General features: G+C 43.7%; 1 long non-coding RNA gene across 1 annotated transcript in view; it reads right to left on the reverse strand.

The window, feature by feature from the left end:
• Positions 1-12,203, reverse strand: part of LOC144819813 (uncharacterized) — a 280,712-nt gene extending 268,509 nt beyond the window's left edge. Inside the window, exon 1 of the long non-coding RNA XR_013607581.1 lies at positions 12,157-12,203. This is a non-coding gene — a long non-coding RNA (uncharacterized LOC144819813). The remainder of the gene's footprint in view (positions 1-12,156) is intronic.
• Between the last annotated feature and the right edge of the window lie 11,159 nt (positions 12,204-23,362).

A 23,362-nucleotide genomic window follows, 5' to 3' on the forward strand; every position in this document is an offset into this window, starting at 1 on the left:
TGTGGACGACGATGGACTCACTGACATCACCAAGACTGACATAAATCCCCTCCACATAGCTGATGAACTCACTAATCGGCTGGGAGATGCCACATTACTCAAAACATTTGATCTAACATCTGGGTACTGGCAGATAGCCTTGACCAAGGTGGCATGAGAGAGGTCAGCAGTCTCCATATCAGAAGGGCACTTCCAGTTCCACGTTATGCCTTTATGTTTGAAGAATGTCCCAGCCAACTTTCAGAGATTGGTCAAACAGGTCCTAGCGGGTTTTGAGAACTTCAGTTCTGCGTACCTGGATGACATTGCTGTTTTCAGCTATAGTTGGGAGGACCACTTGCACCACCACTGGGAAGTGGTTGAAGGCACTGCAGAAGGTAGATCTCACTTTCAAGGCCAGTAAGTGTCAGATAGGGCAAGGGTCTGTGATGTACTTGGGACACAAGGTAGGAAGCAGCCAGGTGGCGCCCCTACAACCTAAGATTTACATCATTTTGGCTTGGGACCCTCCAAGACCCAGACAGAGGTGTGAGCCTTATTAGGTCACACTGTGTACTACAGAAGGTTCATCCAGGGCTATGGCACCATCTCTGTCCCCTTGACAGAGCTAACGTCCAAGAAGCAGCAAAGACAGGTTATCTGGACTGAGGCATGCCAGACCACTTTTGACACTCTGAAGGAGTCTGTGTCCAGGGCCCCCATGCGCAAAGCGCCCAACTTCTCTAAGAAGTTTGTGGTGCAGACTGATGCCTCAGAGCTTGGTGTGGGAGCTGGGCTTTCACAGCTAAACCAAAAGAGGGCCTACACCAACCTGTAGGTTTCATTAGCAGGAGTTTACTCTCCAGGAAACAGAGTTGGAGCACAATTCAAAGGGAAGCTTTTACTGTGGTCTGGGTGCTGAGGAAGCTAAGGCCATACCTGTTTGGGGCTCACTCGCAGGGTCAGACAGACCACAGACCCCTCATATGGTTAATGCAGATGAGGGGTGAGAAACCAAAACTGTTGAGGTGGCCCATCTCCCTACAGGAAATGGACCTTACAGTGTAACATTGCCCTGCTACAGAACATGCCAATGCTGATGGTCTGTCCAGATTCTACCACCTTAGTGATGAGAACTCCCAGGAGTTTGGTTAGTTCTTCCTACTTTCAGCTGGGGGGAAGGGGATGCATTATCCCTGGTATCTGTTGGAGCTGTTTCCCCAGTCTTTCTGCTTCTGTCCCCTGCTTTTTTACTCTATCCCGTATTTAATTTTGCTCGTTTTAGGACTCTGGACACTTTAATACTTCTAAGCAGTGCTAAAATGCAAGTGTTCCATGTCTAAAATGTGATCACAATATGTTTATCCATGATTGGCAAATTTAATTTACCTGTAAGTCCCTAGTATTTTGCACTTTATGTGCCCAAGGCCTGTAAATGCTACTAGCAGGCCTACAGCACTGATTGTGCCACCCACTAAATAGCCCTTTAACCATGACTCAGGCATGCCATTGCAGAGCCTGTCTGTGGAGTTATAAACTTCCATTTTGACCTGGCAATTTAAACCACTTGCTAGACCCAAACCTTCCCTTTTATTGCATGTAAGGCACCCCTAATGTAGGCCCTAGGTAGCACTAAGGGCAAAGTGCCATGTACTTAAAAGGTAGGCCATGTGCTTTTATGTTTTTACATGTCGTGGTAGTGAAATAGTTTTAAATCTGTAGTTCACTACTGCAAGGCCTGTTTCTCCAACAGGTTAACATGAGATTGCCTTGAAACATATTTCAAGTGTAATTTCCCTTGGAAACAGATAGTTTGGTGTCTCTGGTCTCACAATTTAAAAATACATATTGTAGTTAAGTTGGTTTTTAAATTGCAAGTCTGAAAATGCGACTTTTAGAAAGTTGGCATTTTCTTGCTTACCCATTTTGTGCTTCTTCCTGTCTCTGGAATACACATCTGGTTGGCTGACAGTTGGCTTTGTGATTTCACTCTAGACTGTCACATACAAAGAGAACTGAGGTGTGTCCTGCATATCCTGATGGCCCATCATCAGGCTGATGAGCCTTCTTGAGCTAGAGTGGTGGTAGGAGCTGACACCTGCATTTGAATAGGGCTATGCCTGTCTTCACACAAAGAGTTTCCTGCTCCATGTAGTGTGTCTGGAGACCGGGCAGGGGAAGGCAGGCTCTTGAGCACTACAAATAATTTATTTTGAGGTTTGCCTACTTCAAAGCCTGAAATAGGTATAAGTACTGGACCTCTGACACCATATACTCAGAACATTTATGGATTGATGACATTTCTGCCAGTAAGAAGAACTGTGTTGCTGTCAGTAGGGACTACCACTTTGTTACATGCTTTGATGTGATGGCCTGCTGCTTGCTGCTTCTATCCTAGCAGTGAAATAACTGGACTTTGCTTTCTATATCCTGCTTTCCAAGTTTCTCGAAGGGCTTGAACTGAGCTTTCCTCCAGTCTCAGGGACATCACAGACTGTAATCTACATCCCCCAGGCATTCTGCTTAGAACCCATACATGCAAGGGGTGCCAAATCTAGTTCTCAGTTTTTGGAGGTGACTTTGCATGAAAAACCAAGAAACCTAAGTATAGACTCCAGATGTCATGTCGGAACCGGTGCATTCCTTCAAGAACTGATGCATTGCCACTGCCTGCACCAAAGCTGTGATCTCCACACGCTGAGTGCGCAACGTATTGACTGCCACAACATTGCAGGCCCCAACTTTTTGCTGCAGCGCCTTTGAAAAATTGACGCTGAGTGTGTATCAAGCACCACATCACCTAGGTCTGTGACACCTTGCTCTGATGCAGCATCGGTTTTGTCACAAAAGGAACTGATGCAGCATGGATGCATCCTCACTGTTCTAATTTCGACATGGCGCCTGCCTCCACATGCAAGAAATCATTGCAGTGCTGATGCATTGTACCAGGATATCGGCACATCATTGACAACGCAGTAAGGAGCCAAGGACTCCACCGGCAATCGATGGCTCACCTCCCCTGCGTCTCACGTCATCTTCGCTCCAACGACCTGGTATCCCCTAAGGAATCGATGCTTCACCTGCCTTCTTGATGCTCATCTCCCCTGCATTATGCATCATCTTTGATTTTTGACAAATGCCAGGTACTTTGTGGATTTGTCTCAGTCAAGCACGCTCAGATAGCCCCAGCCCGTCCAATCTGTTTCTAAACCCTATATTTTGTATTTAATATTGCAAAACTTATGTTCGGGGGATTTGTATCATTTTGGTCTTGTTTTAATCAAATAAATATCGGTTTGTTTTCTAAACTGATGTGGCATCCTTTTATGGTGGTTTCACTGTGTTACTGTGTGTGATTGTATGCATACATTCTTTACACGTTGCCTCTGGGATAAGCTTGACTGCTCTGTGCCAAGCTACCAAGGGGTTGAGCTGGGGTTATCTTAGGTGTGTAACTTACTTACCCTGTCTAGAGTGAGGGTCCCTACTTAGACAATGTGCATACCACTGCCAACTAGAGACCCCATTTCGAACAGCCAAGTAAGAAAGAAGTGGGCTGCAGGGTACTCAGAGGAATGTTGTACAACCATAGCTCATATCCAACAGCCAGCCTCCTAGCGGTGAGCAGACATCACCTGATGTTCCTAGAAGTGCATTGCCATTGTGCAGCCCCAAGAAGAGCATTTGGGTGAGGTAAAACTGTTGGACTCCCAATGTCCACAGGGCCCCAGCCTGTCCTTGCTAGTTGTTGACAGGAACTGCAACTCCTTGATTGCAGTTGCCAAGGCAGGATTCAAGCTGTCAATGTATGTCAGAACCAGCCTATGCATAACCACAACTGTCAAGCAATCATAATTGGGCTGTGCCCGGCTGCAAATGCCAAGTGTTTTGACCTGTGCACAACAACACCTGTCCAGAAGGGATCAGCAAATGCATAGGTGCGACTGCCAGAAATGAAACCAGCCTGCGTAGGGGCTGTATCAGTCCACGTACCGTGCCTATGCAGGGCTGCAGCTACCAATGTCATAAGCCAGAAGAGACTGTATCCACAATGGTGTCATCTGGACTGACCAGGATCTCAAATGGACCTACTGGTTGCAGCGTTGGTCAATCGCCAATACCTAAAAGTGAGAGACACTCACAGATGACCTAATCGGCCATTGTTAAGCCAGAACTGCCTTCATGTATTTCAGGATTATTAAAAACTTAAGCTAACATTAATTCATGCTGCTCCTGCATACCTTAAGGCAAAGGTTGAGCTCCCAGAACCAGGATCGCACCTGGACAATAAGTAAAGCAGGGAGCAAGAGGGGAGAGGCCAGCACTGCCTGAATGGCATCCAGCAACACCAAATTGTTTCTTGTGGATAGTAGAGAATAGTATTTGATTCTACGGTGTATTAAAGTAATTCTCTTTATTGTAAAAGATAAAGACTGCACGGGACATTCCTTTATTGAAATATTTGAGTGCTCTAAGCTTAAACACCCCCACACAACCTTCAGGAGAAGGCAGCGATACCCGGCAACACTACCACTGAGTCAACTGCAGCATCCGTTGTACTTAGCCCAGTTTGCAGAGCCATACTAGGACAGACCCAGAACATCAGAGGGCAATAGTTGCAACTCCCAAAAGCTGAGACTCAGAAGTCCCTGCTTGTCCTGTGCCCTCCCCCCCCAATGAGAGTCTGATAGTAGTGCATGACCGGCACACTGTACAAGGAGATTTCTAAATGTAGAAATCTCAGATTTTAACCAATGACAATTGTCATGTTAAGTTACTGGAACAGTTTCTTTGTGAAATGGCTCATATTCCAGGATCTGTGGTTATTCCTATCAGAGAAGGCTTGTCGTTCATCAGTTGAATCAGGAAGGCTTTCAAGTTAGCTGGTGATGTTGAGGACCCACTCCTGGCAATGTTTGAGGGCCCCATTAATGACCTAGTGGGGATCCAAATTGCACCCAACTGAAGAGCCTGAATCAGGGCTGAACCGGTCTTGAGTCGCTTGTGTTCCAGTTCATGGAGGACTTTCCCTGGCAGTTTGGGCTGGACTGTTTCTATTGGAGAGGGGACAAGAGTGATTTGCATATGGTTGGGTCCAAACTGAGGTGGCATGGGGGAAGAACTTGCATATTGCCGCCACCGCCAAGAGTCAAGTCGGCCGTACAGGAAGGAGCGGGACCTACCTTGCCGCCATTGTCGCCACTGCCACCCACAGCGCTACAGACGCCGCCGCGCTGGGACCATATTACCCAGCAGCCCCAGCGGCGCGGCGTAATTGACGCTGCATCATCTCGCCAGCAGGCACATTTAAACTGGGCAGCCCTCAGCGGAGCGGGGGAGAACTTGCATATTGCCGCCACCACGGCGCAGCATAATTAACGCTGCATTATCGCGCCAGGAGGCGCATTTAAACGGGGCAGCCCTCCGCGTCACGGGACGAGCCAGGAGAAGCCCGGGCCAAGGGCGGGCCTGTTTAAGCCCGTTCAAGAACGGATAAGGACGGGACGGGCCACCCCCCCTAACATCCGTTCCAACCACTCAAGGTCAGTGATTCATAACAGAGTGTTGGTGTGATATATCCTGCTAGTTAAGAGTGTAAAGTAGTGACTTCTCACTAGCAAGTTTGGCTACCTCACCGAATGTAGGTATAAATGGCAGGAAGTCAACTGGAGGTACATTACTAGGGACACTGGATAATTTCCTTATCAGGGTATCGACAGTCTTGGCCAAGGATATTGAACTCACAGAAAAGAGCCTATCCCTGGACACAACCTTTGATAAAAGATCTTCTCTGGGAAATCTGGCAAGGGCTAGATCGCCATTATATCAACAGGCTGATTCACAGGGTACGCTTCCTCCTTCGGGGGTGGAGGAGAGAAGTTTATCACCACGACCAGTGATTATCCTGGAAACTAGTGCAAACTCCCTCAGGGGTATGGACTCTCAGAGTGGTGCAAGAAGAGTCCCTTCCCCTAACATTAAAACTCATTCAGCTTGCTATGCAAAATCTGGATTTGCTCAGCAGGAGGGGGGGCGCTAACAAAAAGAAAACGCCCTGGGGCACCAATGCAAGCTGGGGGGAGGAAAGCAAAAATCACCAAAAAAGTTGCATCCACTGAGGATCCTGTGGTTACGTCACTCATTAGCTCTACTCGAACTGTATTGCTTGCCAAAGAAGGGCACAATGGCCGCCAAGCATCTGTGTGGGAGGAAGCACACTTAGACTTGGGTCCATTGTTTTGGAAAAGACTGGAGGGCACTTTCAAGAAGATATGCCATCCAATATATGATCGGCTAGACTCTATTGAAAATAGACTGGTGTGCCTCGAACTTTCGCTTGCATCGGTCCAGAAGCCGGTGGGATCCCGGTCTAGTGCACCAATCAGCCCGCAGAAAAAATTATAGCCCAAAGTTCAACTGAGTCTAGTATTGTTGGTGCTGCAATGGGGGGGGGGGATAGTTCTACTCAGTCAGCCACCATGGTGTGTACCGCGGTTCTCCCGCCTCCCACTTTGGTAGAGGCAGGGAATATAGCTCCGGCCAATAGGACGCACGAGGTAGCTGGGAGTAGACCGGCCACATAGCAAAAATTGTCCTTGATGCCTAAGGCACACAGTGTAGCCACCTTACCTAACATTGATCTCCCGCCTGAATCAGCCCCCTTTGTGGCAGTCTTGGTGGGGGTCCCCTCATTGGCCCAGGAGAAGCGGGAGTCATATGTTGATCTTAAAAATAAGTGCACTTTCTGGCTTAATGAGTATCGACCACTGCCGATCAATATACATGCTGAAATTTTGTTTGCCAGGAGGGTGAATTGGTTAGGAACGAGTCATAAGTCGATGACGGGGGATTGTGTCATTATTAATTTCAGAGACTGGAGGTGTGTCAATCACATCAGTAATTGGCCTCAATACGACCGGTCCACTGGGATACAAGCACTCCCCCTATCTTATTTTTATGGCCCCCAGTTTCCATTGAGAGGGATACTTTTTTACTGGGAGAAGCACTTAATCCCTGCCCCTTGGGAAACATAAGGCTGTTCAATAGTTTTGAGGCTTTGTCAGGGCTGGGGGATTGCGATTGACGGGATGTATCCCAAAGTCCCGTCTCAAATAGTATAGTTTCAGGAAATGGGGAAGATGTAGAAAGGAGGGCTGGGCAAGGGACCGCCCAAGGAAGTAGGTATGGAGAGAATGGTGGCAGTAGGCAAAACACCACATGTCTAGGTAACGTAGAGGTGGCGAAAAGAGCGGGTTTATTAGCAAAGCAGAATATTACATACCAAGCCCCTAGTGTATCTCCCGTGTCAGGAGACTTTGCTTTTAGGTCAGAGGGGTCAGTATGCCAGACATCCTTTATTTCATGGAATGTGGCAGGTATGGGGACTAAACTTAACTCAACCGCCTGGATGGAATTTATCGACAAATTTGATATTTATCTTTTACAGGAGACTTGGGCGGTTGAACCTGTGTTTAAAGTGGGTTATTTGAATTTTTTTGTCCCTGCGATCAAAAAACAACTAGATCGTCCTATGGGTGGACTAGTGGTATGGGTTAGGCAAAGCCTTCAGTGTTACACCAAACTACTCCCTGTGATAAGTCATGATATTCTTGCTGTTAGGTTTAGTTTTCCATCGAACTTAAAAATCGATATTTTTAATGTTTATGCCAGGGGCCTACCAGGTGGTAGGAAATCTGATGTCGTATCAGCCCTGGAAACATTGCTTCAGGCCACCCCCACTAATGTATTGCCATTAATAGCTGGAGATTTTAATACCACTTTCGAGCCACTTGGTCTCGATGACATGCACTTAACAGAGGATGAGGATTGTAGGTGGGGAGTCTCTCAACTGGATAGTAAACCTATAAGAAAATGGACAGAGGCTGCTATTCAGTTGAAGGGCCTCTACATGGGGAACCAGTTGGGGGCTGCCAATGTCCGAACATTGTCGGACAGGATTGGTAAGGAAACTTTCGATAATGGTGTTAGGGCAAGAAATATCGACTACTTACTTGTTCCCCTTAAGTTGTGGTACACTCTTCTTGATATGGAGGTGATGGCCCGCATCGAGAGTAACCACAACCCCCTGACCATGGTGTTCAACTTGGGTCTACATAAAGTGGACAAAATGTCCAGAGGATCTATTCCTCCTGACCTAGTAATAACAAATGATGAGCGCCACCTGAAGTGGTGTCAGGTTGTAGAGCACCAGAATATTCTGACTGAGATTGAGTTAGGTTTGGAAGGTGTGCTAGCAACCATGGAGGTGGTCATAATGCATGGGTCCCTGTATAAACCATTTATGGATGACCATGATAATTTTTTTTACCAAACTGAAAACTTACTTCTGTAAACCTAGTCAAGGTAACAGAGCCCAAACTCGAAAAGTGGAGAATTGGCATGATGGCTCATGCCGTCAAGCTAGGGTGGAGCTTGGCCAAGCATTAAAAACTAAATATTTTACCGAAATAAAGGTGGCTCGAGCAAATTATAGGCATAAACAGTTCATTGCTAAAAAAGCATGGGAAGAGAGTAGGTGGCAGGAACTTAAAGCGGCATGCGAGTCCAAGAATCCCAAAATTTTTGGGAAACTTTTTAAATGGGACAGGAGTGGGCATCGGGAGAGCCCTCAAAATAATGTTACTCAAAGCGCATGGGTAGATTACTTTAAGCCTCAATACGCTAGTGAGGGGACTTACGTCCATATTTTTTACAATGATGCCGCCTTCACTGTAAGAGAAGTAGATAGGGCGCTAGATCTAGTGACTGAGGGACGCGCCCCAGGTATGGATTGTGTCCCCGCCGACCTATTTCTTAATGATAAAAATAGATGGTGGCTTTATATCATGTACCTGGCAAATGCCATAGCGCAAGGGATGGAAATTCCACATTCGTGGAAAAGTGATGAGATAGTGCCTGTTTATAAAAAAGGGGATACGTTGTCAGCAGGTAATTATAGGCCTATCAGCCTGATCTACTCCATCCAAAAAATCATGGGCCGTCTGGTTTTGGGGAAAATCCAGACCTGGATGGATGATGATAACATCTTGAGCCACCTCCAGGCTGGCTTTAGACCTAAGACCAGCACTATAGATCAGGTCTTCCGGTTTATTATCTTATACTGGCGCACTGTGGTCTTGAAGAAAGGTACCCTATATGCCGTCTTTGTTGATCTAAGGGCGGCTTTTGACCTTGTTCCCCGTAACAAATTGTGGCGAGTCCTGGAGGAGCTAGGGATGGCCCCTGAGTTATTGAGTCCGATCGTTCGCTTACATGAGGACACATTCGCTCGGGTTCGGTGGGGACGCCAGGGAGAGGTTACGGAACCCTTCCCTGTTGATCGGGGAGTGAGGCAAGGTTGCGTTATGGCGCCTACCTTGTTCTCGCTCTTTGTGAACGGGGTGGCGGACTTCCTCTCCTTGGTCCCGACCGATGCCCCTGCGATGTCTGGTAAGCGTGTCCCGATCCTCATGTTCATCGACGACACCTTGATAAACTCAAAAACGCCAAGTGGGCTTCAATGTGCCCTAAGGCGCTTTGAAGTTTTTTGCTCGGACTGGGGCCTTGAAATAAATACAGTGAAAACAAAGTTTATGGTCCTTACTGACCGAAAGCCCCCTGGGTCTGCTAAACCCTTTAGAGGGAAGATATATTTGAATAAATCCCCGCTAGAGCGGGTGGACGCCTTTACTTATCTGGGGGTTACCCTCCAGAGAGATCTGAGTTGGACGAGCCAATTAGATCTAGAAGTCCTAAAACATCACCAGCAGGCAGGTATTCTTCTCAAAAGGTTTAACTGCTCAGTATCAAAACCCATGAGCCCATTATTGGAGATATACGGAATGAAGGTGCTAAGTTCTGCCCTTTACGGAGCAGGACTTTGGGGGTTTGAAAATGTAAGAAATTTGACGCTAGCGGAAAATGAATTTCTGAGAAAAGCCACTAGCGTTCCACTAAGTACCCCGTTGACACCGTTAATGTGGGACCTTGGGAAAAAATCTGTCCAAGATCTTGCTTCCCTACGTCCGTTACTTTACTGGCGTAGGATATGGACCACAGAAGAATTACAGCATTATGCAGGGGGTCTAAAGGAAATAATTGCAAAAGACTCTTCCCATAAAATATTCTGGCTGAGGGCCATTAGATCCTTGTTATTCAGCCTGGGATTGGGGGAACTTTGGGACGGCCCTGAAAATGCTGTATTCCCCTCTAAAAAAATCCTGAAGGCAAAGTTTTGGGAGATGGTTAATCTAAAAGCATGTATGAAGGGTCTTTCTTTACATCTAACAGGTCGTTTTCTGGAATTTAAGGTTTAACCGAAGCTGGAATTATATTGGGATGCCATAGAGAAGCAGTACGACCGTAAACTCTATTTCCAACTTAGAGTAGGCTCCCTTCCAAAAAGGTCATTTACAGCAAAATGGGCAGGAGAAAACGACAATGATAAATGCCCTAGGTGCACGGACGAACAAGAGTCTATAAGTCCTCTTCTCTTTTTTTGTCCCCTTTATGTTGCTCCTAGATCAATGTGGGTGAGACCTATTTGTAAATTAATTGGCATCCGCAGACATGAAGAGGCATTAAGAATTCTTTGTACAGACCCTAGCCCCCAAATTGCTATAGCTGTGGCCAAGTTTTTAAAATGGGCATGGGTAATTCGGGCAAAACAATTACGGCAGTGAAATGAGAATTTAATATTTTGCTACCTAATTTAGCTGTAAATATAGGTGTATCAGTTAATTGAGCTTTGTGTAACATTACCCTGGACTCTATAAATAATATGTTTTATGATTTTTATGAATTTAAGTATTTACGACATTCGACTAAAGTCTATTGTAGTTTAATTAACTTTTAAGTATTTATTGTATACATTTTAATGGTATTTTATATATTGGGAAATGTGTATTTTATGCCTGCTTTTATGACTTAATTGTCGAGTAAAGTTTACTATAAAAAAATAAAAAAGAGGTAGCATGGTGGGCTAAAGAAATATGGGTTTTAATGCTACACAAGGCGATTTTCAGTGGTTAGACTTATTTTGAGAATTCCTCTGATCACCTTTGGTATGCTTGTGGGTATCTCTGTCTCACTACTTCAGGTGAGAGAGAAGATGAGGATTATTTATGGTGTCATGCAGACCTTACCTGAGATATTACACCAAGGGCTCTCATACAAGTAGTTACAGGCTGATTTCACAAGAGGAACTGAGAACCGAAGCCAAATGGGTTCCATGACATGATACAAATCAAGTGTGGTGAAGTGGCATGACCGTGGGTGGGTTAAAAATGAAAGGTGGATGCCCTCAGTGTAGAACAGTATTGTCCAAGGGCAGGAGAGACACTTGTGAGCTGTTAAGGAGTGATTTGTGCTTGGTGGCAAACATTTGGCATCTTTTGGGTTTAGTTGGCTTAGTTGGTGCTGAGGTGTATAATTTAGGCCAAGCTCCCCTGAAGGTCTACACTTAAAATAACCTTGAGGGGAAATTGAATTGCCATAACTACAATAGTTAAAAAAATAGAAACATTAGCAAAATACTTCAGAGAGAGCAGGGAGGAGCTCTTCGAATCAAGCAAATGAGGCTCAGAACAGTCTTACAAAGAAAGGTACGATAACTGTTGGAAAATGAAACAAAATCAAAGAACGGAGGCTTTAGTGCAGATGACAGGTTAACATTAAGGCAAGGAGTAGGCAAGTAGAGGTAAACCCAGAAAGAATAAATCAAGGAGTCAGTGATTTGTGTGGAGAGCAAAACCAAAGAACGTATCTTGCTGAGGCTGTAGCAATAAAGATGAGGGACTGGTCCCATCGCATTTTGCACTATGAAATCATAACATGCCATAATATTACTGTGTCCTTTTAGCAGGTGCAGTTTCAGCAATCCGGAAAATAAACATATAACATCTGCCTGTTCGTCTTTATTAAAGTTTTAGATTTTCTCTGTACAAAAATGTACAAAATCACAATTTATAGATGACAACTAACTGAAAGCTGGCGGCCATGGTAAAATACATTTTGTAGAAAAAGTCTAATACATCAGTTTACACAAACCAGCCCCAGTTGTTGCCGATATTTAGGAGGGGGAAATATTAATCAACATAGCAGAGCCCAAGAATGAAAACAAAATAATACATTCAGTTTGATCATTATTCACAAAAAAAAGTTAGGTGCCAGATTTACCTTGATATTGCACCAGTACGTCACCGATGTCGCTGCATCGTCTACCTACGTATCGTGAATTTAGAAACAAAACAATGTATTATTACTACATGCAAACACTGTGGAAATACGAGAAATAATATGATAAAATATCACCTTTACACAGTGGTCGAAGTGGGGGAAAAAAGTAGGGGAACTGTGGGAGGAGACTCCGAGGGCGGAGCTAACCCAAGGATTCGATCAGTGGGCGGAGTCAGAGGTGTACCCAGAATGTGCCAAATATTTAATTTTTGTATTTATTTGGCATTTCACCGACCAGATGCAGCTTATTGTGTTATTTAATTCAGCCAATTGATTCACTTGATTATTTAAGGTTTAATAGGAGTTATTGGCATTTAAATACATTCACAAAGTGGGATATATTTCCAATCACATAATGTCCCAAATACGCTAAAAAATGGAATCACAACCCATTTGTCTCCAAGCCATGCAGTTTCTCTCATTAGCACTTCTCCTCCCATCTTCCATAAGAGCAGTTCAAACATGAATGGCAAAATATCCTAGTTTGTCAATGTTTTCTATATAATTATGGGTCTGCCATATTTGCCACATAATATATCATCCACTGCATAATCTTACGGTTTTAACTAATCATTTTTGTAGCTCAAACGGATAAAAAGTTACTAAAGAACGTGACTTGAGTTGCTGCAAAGTGGACGGCCCTTTGCAAAGGTTGACTGATCACCTTTCTCACTGCTGCATTTGTATGTTATACTGATACTAATGAGGCAGAATCTTTGGAGAAACTTAACATGTGAAAAAATGTCTAAATAATAAAGTATAGGAAAATATATTGCATTAGGGTGCAGCCTTTTTTTCGTTGCAAAATGTACTCAACACTGCAGCATCATTTTGTCCCCCAGTGCTGCATAATTCCAGTGGCTCTCGAGCAGGTAGCACATGTTAAAAGTGCTTGTGCATGAAGCAGAGAGACTGTGAAGTTTGCAGACTTAGTTTGGTGTGCGTGCAAATCCTGCATTGCCGATCCTTGGCGAGTTGCAGCTACTACTGCTGAAACAAGGCCAATGGAGGTACCAATGGGTGAGGTGGACTGGCCTCGATGGCAGGGCAAGCTTTAGTGCTGTGGCGCCCTGTGCAACAATGTTTGCTGGTGCCTCCAATGATCACCTACGCCTTGGACTCCCGCACTACCACCTTTTAACAGTACCCCTCGAATCTCCATAACCACACTCTTTCTCAGATGCATTTAATTTGATTTACAGCGCCACTCATACCAGTGTACAGTGTCAGAGCACTTTACATCACACACACTACGCAGAGACAATCATTTATACGTGTGTAAATCACTGTATAGGAAATGTTACATACGACAAAGGACTACAATGTGTAGAAGCCACATGACAACCATTCTAGTAGGCAGTATAGTTTAATAGCTCACTGTTCTATGTTAGGATTTTAACTTATAAACTGCAAGTAACAAAAGGATCTCTCTGACAAAAGCAGTAACCTACTAACCTAGTTAATATTATGTGCACTTTGTGATCTGCATAGTACATGTTCTTTGCAGCAGGCATATTAACCCTCTGTGCTTCCTTTCCAGTCAACCCTTCCACTAGACCAAACTCAAATCTCTCTCTAGGAAGAACTTTAACCCCTTCCATGCTGCCGCGAATCCGCTCCTGTGCTGAATATTTCAGCGCGGGTGCGGTCATGACGGCCCCCAGCCGTCATCAGCACACGAGCACTGTAGTGCATGACGGCTGGGGGCCGTCATCAGCATGCAAGGGGTTAATCACCAAAGTTATCATGACATTTTTATTGTTGCTGAAAATTGCTGGAGGCCAGAGAGGAGGCTGCAAGCTTTTTCAAAACAATAATATACTTGCAACACAACGCACCCACTTGAAATAGGTACCCCGTGCGGTCACACCGTTCGTACTGCCCTAACCTGCTCAAGGTTCATGTGACCTCAGTGACAGTCACAGTGACTGGATCACTGTTGCTCTAGGGTGTGCTGCTTTGTCGGCCTGCCCGCAAGACTGGAGATGAACTTCAGTATGGATTGTGGCGGAGAGTCCTTCAAGGTTAACCCACAATTGACACCACTAGGGTACATCTGCTTGTGCTACGACATCAGGCCTTCTAAGGTCTAGTGGGGCCTTCTAAGGTCTAGCATGGGAATATGCTCCCTTAGGAGAGTGGTCAGGTCATGAAGGCTGAACCCGGTTCCCCAGTTCCAAATTCAACAGCTCTGGGCATAGTGCCACATCCTCTCCGCCACTGAACACCATACTGCCCCACTGAGAGAAACTCGCAATGCCTTCCGCTACAACTTAATTGTGCCCGCTATAAACACTTGGATGTGGCTCAATTCAAATTCTGCACTTGATAAGAGTAATATGCTGCCTAATAAAAAAGTGAAAGTAAACTCTCATAGGGAATGCAAGATTAAGTAAAGCATGTGAAATGTAAGATGCAGAAACAACGTGGTTACCTTAACGATCTCTCACTCACTATTCAGAAATCAGTGAGTGGTTTCAGATGAAAAGTTAAGGACATGACTACAGAGCCCTGAATGGAACCGGTTCAATGTCCATTGCTTATATCCTTACAAAACATAAGCAGTATGGTTTAAAAATACTAAATCCATAAACACAGAGCCATGGTACAAATTTTGTTTTCCAATCCACCCATCAACCAGGTATTGCAATACATCCAGGAATGGTCCACTTCCCCACCTGGGGACAACTATGCTGTTCAAAGAAAGATGAGAAAACTAAAGTAGTGCTTCACTGCAAAATCTGGAAAGTGAGGCTGATGCGTTTGGATGTGAATAAAACCAATCTGGCCACTTTGCAACCATTCTGTCTTGCTTTATTTAGTTATGTATTTATTTTTCATATTTAAAACCTTTTATTCTTCTCCATTCCGAGGCTGCACTTTGGAATAGAAAAATGTCAGATAAAGGGCATTTCCCGCAAGAGTGTTTTTCTTTTTTGGATCCATTTCACAGGGAAGCAACTCAATGAAAGAAGGAAAGAGAGGTTGTGAACAGTTTCTTGAAATCACGGATTTCAGTAAGTGATGAGCAAGACAGAAAGAGATGGAATAATAGGAAGAGAAGGGGGGCAGCTGCCAGTACAGAAAAGTAGAGGAGATTGTCCGTGTCTTCCCTGGGCAGCAAGGAAGAGACAGAGTCCTTTTTCTTCTCTGCCCGTCCAAGAACGTACACGAAAGCAAGCCGAGCCTTATCTGAATGCATTTGCTATTTCTGCCGTCCTGGGACACAGTTTTGAAAAGAAAAAGCAGGGGAACAGAATTCTTTTAATAAGAGAAATAGGGGCACACCGTGCCCTTCCGATCCCGCCCACTTTGACTACTGCCTTTACAGAAGGATCGAAAGACAGAGTATGTTTGTAAACATGACTAAAGAACCTCTAGTGCAAAATTAAACATATCAAAAACCTTTTAGATATTTGCTGCAAAAAGATATTAGAAACAGTTCAATACCAGTAAGTTTATTTTTTTTAAAAGCTGCTGTAGCTTAGCACTTGTAGAAACATGCAGAAAGATTCTAACATTTCCATAATTAGCTAAGGAATGCAAAAAAAGAACCATATTCTTTGTGCTAGTCACTGTGCACTAGAAAAATAGAGCAAAACAAAAAAAAACATTTTGTTTTCCTTTCAATAAACTGCTGCTGTGTGACCTGACCTTCCTTTCACCTTGGCTACTGGCATTGTGACTTGAGAACTGGGCTGCAATAACTTACTACAGCTGAGTTCTGATGTCTTTTCTTTGTAATCAGCTACTGGCTGTGTCGGATTATAAAGAAATTAGAAACCGGTGTTTATGGAGAGATTGTAAAAACCCACATATTATACTTTTACGGAGTAGCTCTCTATTTCAGAATTGCAGGACAGATTCAGTACTAAGATAATGCATTTGGATGGCTTCTGAGGACATGAGAGACTTGGTTTGTAGGAAAATAAATATAAACATGTTAGAACGGAGGGGAGTACGAATCCTAGTCACTATTTTGTAGTGTTGAAAGACAAATATGAACAAATGTTTTCTGCAGATTTACTGACATATAACCATTGGTAACAATCAAATACCCCTCCATTTTGTTTAAGAATTGTTAATATTTAATTTTCAATATGAGTAATAATATAAAGAAGAATTGGAAAAATCAAGTAAGCATGAGTATTAATTGAAACATACATGGCGCTGTGCAAAGAGAACTTTCTCTGACTCAAATCATCTTTTCAGCCAACCGAGGATTACATCAATCAATCAGGATTTGTAAAGCATTGCAAACCCCTGTTATGGTATCCAGGCACTGCAAACTATGCTGATCTGGGTGGTTGAGTTAAACAGCAGGTCTTGACTCCTTTCCTGATTTCTTGAAGAAAAGATGATGTCCTGAGATACATGGGGAGGTTGTTCCAGGCCTTAGCAGTGAAGTGGGAGAAGGAGTGTCCTCTGTTGCTTCAGTGGATGCAGGGTGTGTGTGAGGGAGTGGGAGAGGGAACAAAGGAGTCTGGATGGCTGGTGAAAGATTGTACGGTGGTTGATGAAGGATGGTCTTTGATTGTGGAGGGTTTTGTAGGTGTGGATCAACAACTTGAATCAACATCTCTCCTGAATGAGGAGCCAGTGGAGCTTCCTGAGGTTGGTCTGTCTATGTAGGTCCAGGATTAGTCTGGCCGCTGGGCTCTCTATGGTCTGCAGTCTCTTGAGTAGGTGCGTGGAGTCCCCTACGTAAAGTCTTTTCCTGTAGTTCAGTCGACTGGTGATAAAGGCTTTAAAGACCATAGGCCCGGTGTTGACAGGGAGTCTTATGAAGATATTACAGAAAATGCAAAGATTGAGGAAGCAGGTAGAATAAACTGTGTTGATATGGTTCTTCAAGGTGGGCTTGTTGTCCGAGATAATTCCAAGCTTGCGGGCAGGGTCCATGGGCGTCTGAGAGTGTCCTAGATTTTGGAGGCTACCATGTGTTGTTCCATGAGGCTGTGTTGTTCCCGAAGATCAGTACTTCTTTTTTGTTTGTGTTGTTTTATACAGCTGTGCTCCATCCAGTCAGTGACTCGTCATGCACCAGTAGAAGTTGGCCCAGGCGGTGGATTCCATGTCAATAAAGCTTCTTGGTGAGGGTGTGGTGAGATACAGTATGCAATGCTGCTGAGAGTGAAGGATGGTCAGGTCAGCTGATTCTCCCCAGTCCAGGAGGGTTCTGATGTTGTTCGTTGCAGCGAGCAGGGCGGTTTCAGTGCTGTGGTTGGACCTGATCCGGATTGGAAGGGGTCCAGATGATTGTTGTTTCTCTGGGTGTTCCATGAGTTGGCAGTTGATAGCATTCTCAATAACTTTGGCGGGCAAAGAGAGTAGAGAGATGGGGCTGTAGTTCTTGAGTTCACTGGAGTTGGGGGAAGGTCTCCTGGGATGTGGTTTGACCTCTGAGTGTTTCCAGTCTTAGGGGAAGATGGCCATGGTGATGGATGCATTGAGGATGGTGATGAGCTCCTTGCTGATTTTTGTGCTCCCGAGGTTCAATATGTGGTGGGGACAGGGGTCCAAGGGAGCTCCTGAGTGGAGTGATTCCATGAAGGCAGTAGTGTCTCGTGTGGTGAGCTGGTCACAGGTGGTGAACAGGTGGTTGAGGTTTGCTTCACCTATATGCAAGGTGGGTTGGCGTTCTTAATTTTTGTAGATTGTGGAGGTCCTGTAGTGGAGTAAGTCTACAAGGGCATTGCAGTATTCTTGAGAAGGGGTGATGAAGATGACTGATGATGTTGAAGAGTTCTTTGCTGTGGTTAGCACTGACTTCGATATGGTCGGCTAAGATGCTTATTTTCATCTCCTTCAGATGGTATTGGTTGCGGGTTGTCTTGTGGATGGTTTGGTCTGTAAGCTCTATGCTGGAGCGCCATGTCCTTTCTAATCACCTGCAGCAGAATTTCATGGCTCGCAGTTCTGTGGTGGTTTTGAATGAGGCGACTCTGTTGGCACAATCATTGATTCATGAGCAGAAGTTCTTGCCAGCCTGTTCCAGGTTGACCGAGGTGATCAGTGTGGAATGTTTTGAGGGATTGGGTTTGCTGGCTTTCTGATTGTTTGTTCCCGCAGTTCACACAGTGCTGTGAAATGCTGGGGGGCTTGATGGTGGTTCCTGAGGATCCTGTGATGGTGAAGTGAACGATGGTGTGGTCTGTCCAGGTGAGCTCAGTGATATGGCTGTAACTGACTCTGTCACTGGCTGTGAAGATTAGGTCGAGCGTGTGACCTGTGTAGTGTGTGTGGGGTCAGTGACTACTTCGGTGAGCCCTATGTTGTTCATGCTTTCGAGGAAGTTGGTGGTGTTGGCACTGTTGTGGTCTGCGAGGAGAAAGTTGAGGTCTCCGAGTAAGATGTAGTGTTTGGAGTCAAAGTTGAGTGGTAAGAATAATTTAGGGATGGCATTGCAGAAACTAAGGTGTGGTCCTTGAGGTCTGTAGGCAAGGGTGCCTCTTTTGGTGGTTTTGCCATCGGTTCAGAGCTGAAAGTTGAGGGGTTCCGTGATCGGGTGGTATCGCCTGTGGCAGTGGTGTATTGCATGTTTTTTTGTGGATGATGGCTTTTGCACCTCTGTGTTTGCTGATGCGTTCCTGGTGTGTTATCTTGTCTCCATCGGGGGTCGCTGAATCAATGTTTGGTGTGGAAGAAAGGTTAAGTCATGTCTCGGTGAGGAAGATGACATCATGGCAAGGGAGGTGATGGTGTCCCAGATCTCAGTGGCATGATTGCAGAGTAATTGAGCACTGGGTAGGAGGCAGCAGAGTTGGATTGGCATCATCTTGGTCAGCTTGGTGTTGGTGGCTGATGTACATGTGGAGAAAGGTATAACCATTGATCAAGGAGAGGTGTGGTAGCATTTGTTGTTGTTACAGAGCCTTGTGTTGAAAGCTCAGAGCTCATTGGCAGTGTATGTGTGTTGGGTGGAGAGAATCAGGGTTCCTGGTGCTGGGCACGGTCCAGGGGCAGACAGGCTTGACTTTGGCGTGCCAAAGGCTCACCTCCTGTCTACGGCTGCATTGTGGCTTCCATTAGGTAGGTCCTGGGAGGAGAAAGGTATGCTGGGTGGCGATGGGTAGGGCTTGCGGGAAGCAAGAAGCAGAAAGTGGGAGCCACAGAGAGGTGGCCAAAAAACGGGCAGGAAAGGCGAGTCAAGAAGTATCAGTGGAAGAGCGGAAAAAGCAATAAAGCATCAGAAGTCAGAAAAAAAGGACAATAAGGCAATGGAACACGGAACAGAAACAGTGCGGGAAAGAGACAGAAGCAAACAGAGAAACTGCAGCTATTAGGAAAAAGCAGCAAAAGGCAACAGAAAACAGAGCAGAAAGTAGTGGGTAAAGAGACAGAAGTGAACAGTGAATTAAGTAAAAAGTACAGTAAGTAAAAATCTCCAAAAAGGCAACCGAAAACGGACCAGAAACAGTGGGTGAAAAAGACAAAAAGCAACAGAGAAATGTCAGCCATCAGTAAAAAAGAGGCACAAAAGGCAACTGAAAACAATCTGAAAGCAGTGGAGAAGGGGCAAGGGGCAGCAGGAACAAAATGGGCAGGAATGAGGAAGGTTTGGTACTCGAGCAAGGGAGCTCGATCAGGGACATAAAGATTAACAGTATTATGATTTTTTAGATTAGTACAATAAAAAATCCTCCTCCTGTGGAATGAAGATAACAGTTCAAACACAATAGATTGATCATATGATCTGGACCACAATAGGCATAATAAATAGACATGTGTAATCCTTGTCTCATCTGAAAAAATTATAGCAAGTAAATATAAAAACTGAGACAAAGGGTATTGGTCAGTAAAAGGAAGGGTGCGGGGCAAAGGAAGGGGGGTTCAGAGAAACACAATGAATGAGTTAAGTGATAATCAATATTACAACAAAATATCTAGTGTAAACCAATGCTCTACTGACTTTCAAATCCTTTTAATGCGTCCAATGTAATCAAAAACAAGGATCATTAAGGAGCTATGCTGAAAAATGCAAATTTAGTTGTTTCTTTCACAACATAATAATGTTGTTTGCTTAGCAGTAGGTAATATTTAAATAGTTGAAATAACTTTATGCAATAGGATGTACTTAACCTATACTATCATAAAAGGTATATAGCTAACCTTCTCCTCTAACTTCAATATAGCCAAAGGTAGTTGATGGCATATTTGGGTTCATTAGCCAACCGCCCATCAAATCTACCCAAGGTATTTTTGGCAAAATAACTGGGGAGCACTTAAGGGCAATAAGTAATACGTTTAGGTTTGACCTATTGGGTGCATTTTTATGTGACTTCCTTTGTTTCACCAAAAAACAGTCATCATTATGCTCTTTTAAGTCAGGCAGGGTACGGCCACCTCTATCCTTGGCTGCTTTAAGATTGCTCACTTAACATTTATGATATATCATCTGCCTAAGCTGATCATTTTGTAACAAGGGAGTCTTTTATAATGTCTATGAATGCTGTCTTCAAAACACATACAAACAGTGAGTCAGTCATTCATGCATCTGTGCCCTAAGTAATACCCGCCACCAAACCATACAGACACTCATTCTGATACTCAAAAAACCAATGAATAACCCATATAGACACTCGTGTAGCTATTCACCAACCCATGCAGCCACTTATACACAAAGTGAGACACTGATACAGATATTTACATATTTAAACATTACTCGCTAATACATGTATTCATTAAGATACACTTAATAAGTCAGTTATACAACGAAATTTACAAAAAAACACCCATTCAGACACTTATTTACCCATTTATTCTTCCATCGACCTTTAGATATACTTATATAAAAATATAAATTTTTCGGAAAGACACACATTCAGTGGATGATGTCATCAGTGATATCATCAGTGATGTAATTTGAGATGTCATCAGTGATTTCATGAGTGATGTCACTGACCATGTCATGAGTGATGTTATATGTGACGTCATCAGCAGTGTTTCAAGTTTCAAGTTTAAGTTTATTTGTTTGATTAATTAAAATCTTACAAAAAAAGCAAAGTACACATTAAAATATCTTCAACACTAAAAAGTTTAAGAACATCGTACAAATAATAATGCAAATCTTTTTAAAAGATGAAATCTATGTAAAATTTTCGTTAAGGCCTTTCGCAATCACAGTTAAAATTTTTACAAAAGCAGCATTCATCGGTAGATCGTTTGGGCTTAGACATGCCATTATTGCTTGTCTACAAGTTCTTATACCTCGAGCATTAAATAACCGCCTGAGGATTACTTTCCTTTCTACTTCTATTTCAGGACACAGACATACCAAGTGCAAAATATCTTCCTGTCCCCCTTTACATAGCCTACATATCATATTGCCGTTAGTTGACTTCCATGGTGGAAGATGGCACAAACCTGGCCAGAGACCAAAGCGTACTCTCATAAATGTTCGCTTACTTTGGACGGACCAGGGAGTTTGAAGGTAGTTTTGGACTTGCTTTTTTTATAGTCGTTTACAATTGGCCATGAATGCTTTCTTTTTACCAATAGATCTTTGTCTTTTAGGAGCGATAGATGAATAACCAGTTTATTAATTATTTTTTTAAAGCTTTCCTGGGTAATTGTATTTTCCCAAATTGCTGTTATTCCAACTTCTTCTTTTGCTTTATTTAGGTATGTCCATGCTTGAAGTTTCTGATTGTCTCTTACTTCTTGCCATAATGCTCGAGACAACTGATTGTCCTGGTCGTTTTTTACACGGTTCCAGAATTTTAAAATTTGGCATTGCCGGGCATATTGCTGATTATTTATCCCAAACTCCAGCCTTATTTGTGCCTGTGAGGCATTACATAGTAGGTTGAATAGTACTTTGTAGGTTTTTGCCACTGCATTGTTAATTAACTCCGCATCCTTACCGTTTAGGACTTTGGCACCGTATGTTAAAGCTGGTAATAGTTTGGCAGATATGATTTTTAATAAGGGACCGTATGTCAGTGCAGTTAGATTCTTTTGTATGGTTCTAAAGGCTGCAACCAAGCTATTTGCTTTCCTGGTAATATCTTTCCTTTGGGGGAGAAAACTTCCACTCTCATTGAATAGAACACCAAGATACCGATAGCTATCAACTTGCTCTAGGTGAGTTTGTCCCAGCATCCATTTATTTTTTTGTCTTCTATTCCTTGTGAAAACCATTATTTTTGTTTTAGCCTCATTTATTATCATTTGGTTATCCTTTGTATACCTAAGGATACGATCAATTAATCTTTGTAGTCCCACTTTTGTGTGACTCAGCAACACCACGTCATCTGCATATAGCAAATTCGACATTTGTTTTCCGGCTAGCCTAGGCGGGTGTGAGTTAACTTCATTTAGTGCTTTGGTGAGGTCGGCTACAAATAAGTTAAAAAGTAATGGTGCAAGCACGCAACCCTGCTTAAGGCCGCGTGTCACCGGAATTTGATTGGATAGTGATCGCCCATCTCCGATCCGCACCTTGACCCAGTTTTCAGAATACGGTAGTTTGATAAGGTTCAGTAATGAGGCGGGAATTCCGTAATCTTCAAGTTTTTTCCATAGAAGGGTCCTATTTACAAGATCGAAGGCCGATCTGAAATCGATGAAACAAAAGTAGAGGGACTGTTTAGCTAAAAGTGCTTTATCTGTTAAAACTGATAAGCTTAAAATATTAGTTGTGGTTCCTAAGCCTTTAATGAACCCTGTTTGGTTTGGGGGTAATATTAGCCTTTCTTTAACCCAATCTGACAGAATTGATAATAAAAGACCCGCAAATAGCTTTGCATCCGTGTCTTGGAGAGTGATCAAACGATAGTTCTCAGGTAGTTGCCAATTACCCTTTTGTACACAGGAGATATTAATGATCCTCTCCAGGATTCCGGTATTTGCCCTGTTTGGATAACTACGTTAAAGACCTTTGTCAAATAAGTAGCCCATAGAGCGGGGTCCTCTTTATAAAGTGCAAACGGAATTCCGTTGGGTCCCGGTGCTCCATCTTTTTGTCTCTTTATTAAATTGGCTATATCGCTGTCTGAGAAGTCTTTCACCGAATCAGTTTCTTGTTCTATTTCAGCGATCTCTTTCTGAGTGTCTTCCTGAGAGCGAAATTCTGCTTCCACATAAGGTCATTTTGAGGAATCTTACCCAGTCCTCTTCCATTATTGGCGAGGATATCACGTAT

The sequence above is a fragment of the Lissotriton helveticus genome, chromosome 2_1 (genome assembly GCF_964261635.1).
Source record: "Lissotriton helveticus chromosome 2_1, aLisHel1.1, whole genome shotgun sequence".
Taxonomy (NCBI): domain Eukaryota; kingdom Metazoa; phylum Chordata; class Amphibia; order Caudata; family Salamandridae; genus Lissotriton; species Lissotriton helveticus.